This window comes from Cervus canadensis, chromosome 7 (assembly GCF_019320065.1).
Source record: "Cervus canadensis isolate Bull #8, Minnesota chromosome 7, ASM1932006v1, whole genome shotgun sequence".
Classification (NCBI taxonomy): domain Eukaryota; kingdom Metazoa; phylum Chordata; class Mammalia; order Artiodactyla; family Cervidae; genus Cervus; species Cervus canadensis.
The window spans coordinates 56,243,052-56,252,508 of NC_057392.1; the positions used below are offsets into that span (position 1 = coordinate 56,243,052).

At 37.3% G+C, this 9,457-nt stretch overlaps 1 non-coding gene across 1 annotated transcript; it reads left to right on the forward strand.

Annotated features, from left to right (window-relative positions):
- The first annotated feature begins 3,691 nt into the window (after window positions 1-3,691).
- On the forward strand, window positions 3,692-3,766 carry TRNAI-UAU. The gene has a single exon. It is a non-coding gene; the product is annotated as a tRNA-Ile (tRNA).
- The last annotated feature ends 5,691 nt before the right edge of the window (window positions 3,767-9,457 follow it).

Sequence of the window (9,457 nt, forward strand, 5' to 3'; positions counted from 1 at the left end):
TGTTACTCTGAATCCTGTCTCTGGTTACATCTGCTAGGTTTCAGATACCCTAGACACTGCTTCAGCCCTCTGTCCCCAGATCACCCTGTTGATATTTGAATTGTCAGGCTCTTTCTAGCCTCTCCCCTTATTCCCCAATGTGATGGGCTAGACTTCACATTCACATACAGTGCAGGTGTGAATAGAAATGTGAACAGTTTCACAGAGGAACCTGGCAATGGCAGGGCCCACCTGGTGGAGATAAAGATCTGATGGGGTTCTGGAGGCACTGGCACAGTCCTGTGGGAGAGATAGCGTGATGGTGGGTGTTTATATTGATGCTGCCACACTTCATATTTTTTTTCCATTTATAAATTTGTTTTTTATTGCCACCAGGGAACTCCCAACTATACTTGATAATAAAAAGCATAGAGTATTCTCAGAAATAAAAGCTTCAGGAAGGAGAGCTTAGGTTACAGAATTCTGATTGTCAAGCCTTCTTATTGTCAAGATTTTATATACAATCCTTCTCAAAGTGTCAATCACTACAACAAGACTAAAAGTCAGTTCTGACTTGCAAGGAACAAAAGGTTAACTCTGCTAGGGCTTGATTTACCTGTTCCTTCAGACTCTTCTATTTTCTTTCACTACCCACCTCTCTCATTGGACCTGGTCTCCACTAACATTGCATGTAGTCTCGCCCTGGAACACAGGCTGTCATTTGTTGGCAGGTTGTATCATGTCCCTGATAAGCCTGATGGTTGTTCCAGTTAGCTAATGCTGCATAACATATCACCCCCAAACTTAGAGGCATAAAACATTTTATTATTCTCAGATTCTGTGAGCTGTGAGTTCACAAGGGGGCACAGCCAGAAAGCCCTGCTCTGCTCTGTGACGTCTGGGGCCTCAGCTGAGATGACTCAGATGTCTGAGAATGACTCAAATGGCTGAGGGCTGTGACAAGCTGGGCTGGAGAATTCACTTGCAGGATGATTTCTCATGTGTCCTGCCTCTTGGCTGAGATGGCTGGAAAGCTGGACTCAGCTGGCACTGTCTACCAGAGTGCCTACACCTGGCCTCTCCAGCATGGCAGTGCTGTGCTGAATAACAGTTATTCAGGGACTGAGTAACAGGAAAATGATGCTATGAGGAAACAGACAAATTCAGAATATGAGACTCTCCACATTGGCTTGTTGCCTTAGCAAGTCAGTGTCATGGGGGTAGGGGGAGGAAGATAACTGTTTTTGATTAAATGAGACCTAAAGGATATAATAAGACATACATCTTGATTAAATCCTAATTGGAATAAAAGAATGTAAAAGAGAATTTAGGGATGATTGAGAAATTTTAAACATTGGATAAATACCAATATTAATGACTTATTGTTAGGTATAATAAATATTAATAAATTTAATCATCATAAGTGTAATTTCTAATTTAATAGTTTATTCTAGTGTGCTTATATAAACACAAATTTTGCCATTTGCTTGAAGAGTGGTTATATCTATATAATGCATGGGGGACATAGAGGGAATAACTGTACTATTCTTTCCATTCTTGTGCTCCAACTCTTTGCAGCCGCATAGACTGTAGCTTGCCAGGCTCTTTTACTCATGGAATTTTCCAGGCAAAAATACTGGAGTGATTTGTCATTCCCTACTCCTAGCAATCTTCCCAACCTATGGATTGAACCCACTTCTCTTGCATCTCCTGCATTGGCAGGCAGATTCTTTACCACTAGCACCACCTGGGAAGCCCTTCTATTTTTATTGTGTGTTTAAATTTTTTAATTTTTAAAAATGTACCTCCTTTCATGTTTTTATTGTGGTAAAATATGCATAGCATAAAATTGATTACTTTAACCATATTTAATTGTACCATTAAGTGGCATTAAGGACACACACAGTGTTACATGCCTCATTGTGTTCTTAACCTAGTCTATATCAAGGTAAAATTTACGTATGAAAAATTCACACATTTAAGTGTATGATGGAATGAGTTTTGAAAAATGTATACTCCTATGTAACCACCTTGTATCAAATTATAAATTTTGTTCATGTCCCTTTGCAGTCAGTCACCCCTCACCATCACCTTTTGTAGCAATCACTAATCTTTTTTCTATCATCATAAAATAGATCTATACCTTAATATAAATGAAATCATGTAGCATGAATCTAGCCTATTTTTCACTCAACATAATTTTAGAGAACTATGCTGTTGCAAGCATCAGCAATTTGTTCCTTTTAATTACTGAGTGGTAGTCATTGCATGAATGAATATACAACAATTTGTTAATGCATTTACTTATAGATGAAGATTGGGTAATTTTCAGTTTGTGGCAATTATGAATTGTGAATAAAATAGCTATGAATACTCATATACAGCTCTTTTGCAGACATGTCTTCATTTCTCTGGATTTTGTGGTAAATGTATGTTAAATTTTTTAAGAAATTACTGGACTACTTTTCATAGTGGTTGTGCCACTGTACATCTCTAACCACAAAGTCAGGGATTCCAGTTACTCCACATTCTCAACAGCACTTGATATTATCAAATTTCTTGATTTTAGCCATTCTGATGCTTACAAAGTGGTATTCTTCATGATTTCATTTATATTTCCCTGATTATTAATGATGTTGAGTATATTTTCATGAGTTTATTGAACATTCATATACCTTTGTTTCTAAAGAATCTGTTGCTGTTCTCCCTTTAAAAAAAAATAGGGCTTTTTTTTCCTCATTCTTGAGTTAGGGTACTAATGTGGGGGTCTAATTCTGAATTTTCTACTCTGATCTATTGATCTATGTGACTATCCTCCTACCAATACCACACTGTTTTGATTTCTATAGCCAAATAATGTATTTATATCAGGTAGTATAAGTCTGCAACTTTGTTCTTTTTTGCCAAAATTGCTTTGTCTATTCAAGGTCTTTTACATTTCCAAACAAATTTTAGCAACAGCTTGCCAAATTCTACAAAAAGCCCCGGTGGAATTTTGACTGGGATTGAATTAGATCTAAAGAAAGATTTGGAGAGAATTTCCATCTTAATAATAATAAACCTTCCTGTCCATAAATATGGTATATCATTCCATGAACTCAGATTTTATTTTCCTGTTTTAATAATTTTGTTGATATTTGAATTGCTTTCAGTGGGACATTTGCTTTAAACTACAAGATATTACTATCTGAATTATCAGAGTACAAAATCCTTTCTCTCCTCCCCACCCCCAACCAAAACAAACAAACAAAACCCCAAACCCACAACTTGGCTTCAAATAAGCTTTGAAGAAAAGGATTCTAAATATTTTCATGCAAATCAAGAAGTAAATCACAAACTATTTACAAAAATACCCAAGCTAATGTGCATTGACAATTTAAACCAGTTCACAAAAATTTTAAAGTATAAAAAAAATCAGGTAAGTTAAAATTAAGAACTCAGAAGTATGGCAGAAACCAACACAATATCATAAAGCCATTATCCTTCAATTGAAAAAAAAAAAAAAACCAACTCAGAAGTATGATCTAAGACTTCCTAGGATGTTTCTCTCATGTCAGTCATGGCTGAAAAATCAGTTTTTCCTATCTTGAAATCTAAACTGCAAAACAACCATTTTTATTCTTTCAACACTAGCAGCACTACTCAAAAAAAGAAAAAAGACCCTCTGTGGACACTGACATTATCTTGCACACAGTTAAAGTATAACATACCTGCCTGGGTAGCTCAGCTGGTAGAGCATCAGACTTATAATCTGGGGATCTAGGGTTTGAGTCCCTGTCCAGTTGCCAAAAATAAATAAATAAACATAATAAAATTTTAAAAACTGAAAAAATAAACTATACCATTCCTGACATTTCTGTAACACACAGTACTAAAAATCACATGCCTCTAACCATTTGGAAGTATCTTTCTGACACACTTTTACTTTCATGATGACTCCTTACGCATACAGATTAGATGAAACTTTGCATACTGAATGGGTGACTGACAGGGCTGAGAACAGGTATATGGACTTTGCAGGCTCCTTTTTAATTTATTGACATATTTTGTAGTATTCAACGTGGAGATTTTATATCATTTGATGTCATCATGCATTTTATTTTTTAAATGTCATCTCATTGTGGTTTTAGTTTCCCAGATTATTAAGTAAGAATAACTGCCTCTTCATATATTATTGACCAACTGTATATTTTTTCATACTTTTGCTCAATTTATTATTTTTTTTTGGCCATGCATGTGGGACCTTAGTTCCCTGAACAAGGATCAAACCTGAGTCCCTGCTGTTGAAAGCACAGTCTTAACCATTGGAGTGCCAGGGATGTCCCTTTTAAATCCTGCTACATTTTTTTATAGAACTATGCTAAATTTTTGTACAACTATTTTTTTAGTTCTCTATATTTTCTGAATACTAATGTGCTATCATCAGAGGTATGTGGCGCAAATAACTTTATCCAATTTGTTATTTGTTCCTTTCACTTTCTTTGGCCCTATTATATGATTAACAGAAGTTCTTAAGATCACTATACTGCTGCTAAGTCACTTCAGTCGTGTCCGACTCTGTGTGACCCCATAGATGGCAGCCCACCAGGCTCCCCCGTCCCTGAGATTCTCCAGGCAAGAACACTGGAATGGGTTGCCATTTCCTTCTCCAATGCATGAAAGTGAAAAGTGAAAGTGAAGTCACTCAGTCGTGTCTGACTCTCTGCGACTTACCCCACGTATGGCCCCCCAGGCTCCTCTGTCCATGGGATTTTCCAAGCAAGAATACTGGAGTGGGTTGCTGTTCCTTCTCCAGGGTAACTTCGCTACCCAAGGATCAAACCCACATCTCTTGTATCTCCTTCATTGGCCAGCAGATTCTTTACCACTTAGCCATCTGGGAAGCACTTAATCACAATAGCTTTATAGTAAGTCTCATTATCTGGAAGTACAAATTCTCCAACCATGTTTTTCTTTCAAAGAATTTTGGCTCTTCTCAATCCTTTGCTCTTCCCTGTAAATGTTAGAATTAGCCTGTCCAGTTTCAGGAAAATTGTGTTGGGATTTGATTGGAATACCATTGACTTTATAGATCAATTTGGGAATAACTGACCTCCTAGTAATAGTGAGTTTTTCTGTCCATCCATCATGGCTTATTTCCAATCTCATCTTTTGATCTCCACAAGCAATCCAAGGTCAGGCCCTGAGGAGAAACTCAACATATTCTGTTGAATGGCTTGATTAATTAATGAGTGAGGTAAATTTACCTATTGAGGTGGTCAAAAAGTTCATTTGGGTTTTTCCAGAAGATGTTACAGGAAAAACCCAAACAAACTTTTTGGCCAACCCAATAGAATCATCACCACTGCATTGCTACCAGTAGTCTTATTTGCAGTGAAACATCTCCAAGATTTCCTAACAAGGGTATAGTGACTCAGAGAACAGACACAGGATGGGAAGAAAGGCAAGTGTAAGGGTTTCCAGATGATGCCCACTGAAATTTATTGCAACACAGCATTTATGTTGCCTTTCCCAAGCTGGGCTTTGAGCATTTCCCGTGTAGCACAACCTGTCTCAGCAGGCATAACAGGTTCAGTCGCTGTGTGTTTAATATTAATAGAGGAAAGGATGATTTGTGGGGGGGAGACTATCAAACCCACTTTTAAAACAGCAAAGATTTTCCATTGTGCTTAATATTCAGGGAACCTGCCAAAATCACTTTTATTTCTACTGCTATTAAGAGGGTGAGCAAGTAAAGTTTTTACCTTAACTTCATGACAGATTGAGCTTTTACAGATTTTAAAACAGTGCAGCTTTAAGAAACGACTAGTAAACTTACCGTTTAACATTTTACATCAACAAATAGCTTGAATCCATTATCAGTTTTCCTACTAGACACTAGTTGATGACATCATAATATGAAATGTGCGACAAAAGCATTCAAAACAACAAATAAATATTTATTCTGCATACCAGAAAAAGAAGCTATCAAATTTATACTCATTTAAGAGAAACTTCTTCCCCTAACAAACTGCTAGTGGCACAGGAAAAATTGTAACAGCATAAAGGAGGCAACAGAAATGCATTTACTTTGGAATATTTTTAACCTTCATTCTTAGAGATGATCACTGTACTAATTAGGAACTGCTTGACATTCTGAAATGAGAAATGTTTATTTCTGATCTTAATCTTCCTCCATTTAAGAAGAGAGATTTACATGCTGTTTTTCGACAAGGTTGTGTACAAAAACTTTCCTGGAGAACTTTTTATCCCTCTATGTCTCTTATCACTGCAGACAGACCCATGATGAGGGACCGGATAGCAGGTGGAGGGCCCTGAACATTCCACCTTCTTCTAATTCTTGAACTTCCCATCAGCCAGACATATTCTAGGACTTCAGAATCTCTCACCATTAAAGGGCTTACTAATTTCTCCTATTTGATTTCGTGTTTGATCTCAGGGAGATTTTCCTCAGAAACAAGAACTCGTTAGGAAAGTGAGAAAAGGAAGTTTACCCAGTAGGGAGGAAAGAAGGCTCAGTGCTAAATTTAATCTGGTCAGCTGACTGTACTGTAAACTCTTCCTGCTCTTATCTGAGAAACCATAATTAACTTGAAATTTTACTTAGGTAGACTGAAAAGTGAACCAGAAATCTCATCACAATTGGAGAGCAAGGTTCTTATCAGTGGTCATCTATTCCCAAAAGCTCTTCACCAGCCAGCAGCCACCAGCCTTAGAAGTTTTTATAAGGTCAGTGCCTACGTAAATTCCAAATACCTCATCCACCACTACTCATAGCGTCATGCCTCAACATATGTAGATATGCCCTGTGTTAAAATAACTCACAGTACAGTGTGAAAATCTTAGATGACAAAATAAATGCATTTTAAAGAGAATAATTCTCAACACAGAGGTAACATCCAGAGTCCCTTTAATGAAAGACTTAATAAGACAAAGTGGCCTTTTTGTAACTTCAAATGTTCAAATGTCAGGGAGGACAGAGAATTTCCCTGAGTAAACTGATGCACCCACCTCTTTCTCAAGAGAACAGCCTGGGTGTGATAGGGTAGATAAGTATACCAAAACCTATGCTTGTTTATTCTCTGTGAACAGGGATCGAGACCTCCACCCCAAACTAACGCACACTTTTACTTCTCCTTCCAACACTCCAACTGATTGAGCAGAAAATGTTAGTCTAAATTACATAAACTCTAGTGATATAATTTTAATATAGAAATATCTCTAAAATTGACTCTTTCCTCTTCAGTTCAGTTACTGTTGTTTTTGTCGTCTTCTGCTGGGACCCATAACCTCCAATCTGGTCTTTCAACATCAATAACACCAGCAAGTGACCTTCATACCATGCCAATCTGATGCTACGATTCTCCTACTTAAAAGATTTTTGTTAGCTTCCCATCATCGACAGGTGAAGTCCAAGTACTTTGCCTGCTCTTGCCTGCCTAACTCACCTCTGCTCTTTACTCTTACATATGTTTCTCTCCAGTCACATTGAACATCTCACCTTGTTTTATCAGCCCATTTATGCTTTTTTGACTTTGTATCTGCCATTCACTTTTATTGGTATATAGCAAATGCCTTTTCACTTTTAAGACTAAGTTCAAATGTTATTGCCAATACACAGATTTCCTGACCTCTCTGGCAGCCTAATGTCATTTTATTAATTTTTATGGAAACAGTGACTCTATTAAAGAAAAATTATGAGTATAGTGTCTATCTTTTTTCTAGATGAATGCTGTCCAATGAAACTTTCCGGATGATGGTAATGTTCGTCTTGTGTTGTCCAAGAAGATAGTTGCTAGTTATATGTAGCTATTAAACACTTGAAATGTGGTAGGTGCTACTAAAGAACTGAATTTTTAATTAAATTGATTCATTTAGAGTAACTTAAATTTAAAAAACAGGCCACGTGTGGTTAGCGGCTTCTAAATTGGACAGCACAGTTCCTGCATAATAATTGGTGGTCAGCATGTTTTTATTGAATGGATAAGTAGATGAACAGAAATAATATTTCTATTTTACATTTCAAGGCCATCTAGTTATTATACACCCTCTAGCCTGGTATCTAAGAGAAAACCTGAAAGTCATAGTACTAATTTCAGAACACAATGAAATTGACACATTTAACTTAATTATATAAATCAAGAATCAGCCAGCATTATGATAGTATATTCCCAAAATAATACGTAAGGTATTTTAAAGATCACTTTTTAGCAGATAAATCCTTTTATCAATTTATGAGAAGGTTGGAGCTGATAGTTTGAACAAAAAAACCTTGATATCTGGTCTTCAACAATTACATGTTTATTTCCAGGACTATATTCAGGAACTTGCTGTGCTTCATCTTGAGGAAACATGAAGGGAGTATTGAGCTTACCTGGGAGTGACTGTGGAGTTGAGAAGTTGGCATCTAAAGGAAAAAGAAATGCTAGCAGTAATAGTGTTGTTGTTTAGTCACTCAGTCATGTCCAACTCTTTGCGGCCCCATGAACTGCAGCACACCAGGCTTCCCTGACCTTCACTATCTCCCAGAGTTTGCTCAGATTCATATCCATTGAGTGGGTGATGTTATCTAAATCGCCCTTAAAATTTTATAACAAATGAATCTTAGTAAAGCTTTATTTCTTACTCATGTCATAGTCTGATAGGGTGGGGCACTCTCTACAGAAGCTCTCTCTCCTCCAAAAGGTGGTGCTGGGATACAGAATCCTCCACCCTGTGACTCCACCATCATCCATCCATCATCATTAACCGTTGGCGTCTACTCTCACAATGGAGGAGAACACAGTGTGTGGTAAGGTACACGAGACATTTGTTTCAGGCTGGAAATGGCACTCATTGCTTACATTCCATTGGCCAGATCTACTCGTGGGTCCAAGGTAACCACAGGGAGGCTAAGAGATACAGAGGAGCAAGCAGACATCAGTAAGTTCCAGTGGTCTCTGTCACACCGCTTAAGGCAATAGCCAAATTCACTAAAATTAGCCTTAAGAATCCTTTTTTTTTAAAGAATTCTGAGTATATCCAAAATAGTTGGCTTGCATCACTGAGTATACTGAAGGAAAAATATCCATCTTCAGAGAGTGGATGATACTCAGCCAGAGGAGAAGCTCATAACAAAGAGATAACTGAAGACCAGCAAAGGAAACAGATTAACATCTCAATTCTCATGTTCACTGTGAGGGCTGTAACTCCCTACACATTTTAAAAAACCATCTCTCTCAATAGTGTGCATTTTTTATGACACAGCACTATAGCAAGAAAAAAATGGGGTGCACTGGTAGCTTATTTGCTGCATCTGGGAAATCAAGGATATTTTTATCTAATACTCGATCAGGTTCCTACTTCAAAATATTTTAAATCTTTGTTACACCTGAGTCCCAGTCAGTGCCCTTCCCTTTATTACAGAAGACAGGGAGCATACTATTTCCTGGCCCGTGTCACAATTTTCATTTTCCAGAGAAAACACTCACTCGTTGAA